We start from the raw sequence: 3,107 nt of genomic DNA on the forward strand, positions 1-3,107 counted from the left end.
CTGTGCCATCTAAGTATGCATTTGTCAAACAGATCATCATCCCACCTGTTGTATTTGGCAACTTGACTGAATCCTATATCATTTAATAAGGTCTCAGAGCATCTCCATAACATAGTGCTGGATGCTTGATGTTGGCTTAGAATCAATTGGTCTGCTTAATATACTGACCATGGGAGTGACTTACTGCTTGTATTCTCAGTCTTGTCCATGTAGGCTATGACATTTACTCTGCCTACTTGGAGCAATAATGATGTAGTGTTCTGAGGTACATGATGTCACAATCAAACAACGGCACATCCTAACCACACTCAAGTCCAAACCTGAAAGTAGGTTTATCAATGAAATACAGCACTTAGAACTGAAAGCATGTTTATTATGAACACCAACACACAGCCAGAACAGAACTGACCTCCAGGACGTACAGTGCAGCTATTACCAAATAACAAAAAATTCCTGATGGTTGGATTTGAAATGATGACCCACATCGTGCCAGCCAGTGACACTAACCACTAAGGTGCACTACATTTACCACAGCTCACAGGCCGTATCACTGTGTACTACATCACCTTATATTATTATTATTCATACTGACCATGCTGGTCACACACCACGACCTCCTGCCAGCTGTATTACTCAGCAAGCTGCAGTGATAATTTGGCTGTAGCAGGAACTAACACAGTCACATTCCAATCCAAGGATGCACACACTATTAACTTGCAGTGAACATAAGTGGTTGCAAAAAACAATTAGGTAAGATGCCTTCACAGTAAGTCTTGACAGACTGTCATTAATTTTACTGACAGTGATAACAAGAAAAAAGTGAAGCAAACAACGTTAAGTCAGTGCTTTGCAGATTCAGCATGATGCTGACTGATATTGTTACATTTTCAGTTTCCCTTGTCCATCAAAATCTCTCTCTTCCAATACTCATCACACACATTTTTGTCACGATACATGGTCTTTGAAATATTCCAGTGTCATAATAGTGTAATACCACCACAACAGAGGCAGGGAAACATGTAATATAGTAGCAATGTTTCTGGCTAGTATACTGACATCCAGAGTTCAGTTCCCAGCAACCGCTTCAAGTTTTTTTGGTTGGAAAGGTCTGACAGGAGGTCAATTCAGCCATTCAGCCTTGTGAGGATAACTGAAAAGCTACTTGAATGGAAAACCAATGAATTTGAGGCACAAATAACCAAAGTAGAGTTACACAAGACAAGATGACCAAAGGTTATTATTTATTAGCAGAAAAGAATCAACAGAGCGGAGCTGCATTCAAGTATCTACACCAAAGCAGAACAAGTAAACTGAACAGAACAAATATTTCATTAACATTATAGATAATATATCATTTGACAGTGATTTTTGCAATATTATGAACAATAAAATGAAAACCACCTTTGTAAAATCTTCAAACTTTATGTCACACAGAAATTGGCTTAGCACCTAGCAAAGAAACTTTGAGAAAAAACTGTTCCATCTGTGGGATTTTAGTTTAAAAGATGCCTGAATAAACAAATAATTAATTTTTTTTTATATTCACTGCATTGTAAATAAATTCTGAAAAGCAACAGTGTCTGACAAGCACTGTTAAACAACGATGTCAGACAGAATTTCATTGTGGTGAATGCAGAGTTTAATTTTGCAGTCACTTCTCTACTATGACTATACCTGGGAAACGCCTGACTATAATGTAGAAAAGGGCAACAAAAAAAAATTAAAAGCGCGGAGACAAGGGAAGCAAAATTTTGACATAATTAAGGAGCACTAACCTTCTTCTCCTTATTCCACTGACAAAATCTTGCAAGAAAGTGGTTCCCTACTTACTGCTGCCACAAAATCTTGAATTAAATCCTAACAACTGGCCTGGAATCTTGCACAGAATGGGATCTGTGGCAGTAATACGTCTGGCATATTGCACCCTAACCCAAACAAATAACAGCTTTTGCAGCTAAAAAACAAACATAGTTTGATACTTTGCTTAGTGCAAGAATTTTGGCGTAACACTACCTCAGTGCCTTGTGTGTCAATTTAGCTACTTTTATATTCAAGAAGCTTTTCAATAGCTCTCAGAAGACTGAGTGGACCCCTGCGCAAATCTTTGCGCCAAAGAAAAATCTGAAGTACACAGGAGGATTCAAACCCAGGACCATGGTATTATACAGCAGAACTGCTACTCCCTAGACAATGCATTCAATTGGCATTCAGCCCTATTTATTGACTTCTACAGTTATGACATAAGAAGACTTCAAACACTGTGTGGCAAGTTAAAAAGTGTGTAATGACTACTGGAGGAGAGACACTTTGATGGACAGGGAAACAGAGAACATAATAATATCGGTTGGCATAGTTACTAACAAAGATTCGGCATTATCATCTGTGATTGAAACCATAGACAATGAATCAGCAGGCACCATTGTAGAAAACAGTTATGTCAACGTAGTTGGAGGCACGAACAATGGCGGTCAAGTTTAGGCTTGTTCTGTGTAACTATGTCATGCATACTCCAACAGCCGGTATGTGTTCAGTAGTATTCTGAGCTCTCTACTCTGAATGCCATAGCTAATGTGATCATAGTGAGATATTTAGTGAATTTATATATCATTTGTTGTGAGTTGTCATTGCTGATGGTGGTGGTAAGTGATAAATACTGCATAAGCAAGCAAGAGACATAATTTGCAGGATATACGATTCCTTCAACAGGATAAAATGCACATATGCATACCGCAACTGTCGCTTGCAATCTTCAACAACGCCATTCCCGTCTGTGGCACAACATGAGCGAACTGCTATAGCTTGTGGATTGGACTATAGTGGAGGTAGACTTACAGAAACTGACTGTGAAGCATTTTGGCCAGATAATGTGAGAAATCTCTATTCTGTTCTAAATGGGCACACCATTCAGCAATTTTAATAATGCCTAAAATGTGATTCCGCTCTGCTCGTTGCGAATGGAGTGTACATTATTGCTACCTGCCCTTCTTGCTTCTTGGGCATAAATATGACAGTGCTGCCATCATGTCAAATGACCAGTTTGTTCTGCTGGGTAGTAACTATAAATTAATTGAGTTACCTTAAACTGTCCTGTATCATATGTACAAACA

The sequence above is a fragment of the Schistocerca americana genome, chromosome 1 (genome assembly GCF_021461395.2).
Source record: "Schistocerca americana isolate TAMUIC-IGC-003095 chromosome 1, iqSchAmer2.1, whole genome shotgun sequence".
NCBI classification, from domain to species: Eukaryota; Metazoa; Arthropoda; class Insecta; order Orthoptera; family Acrididae; genus Schistocerca; species Schistocerca americana.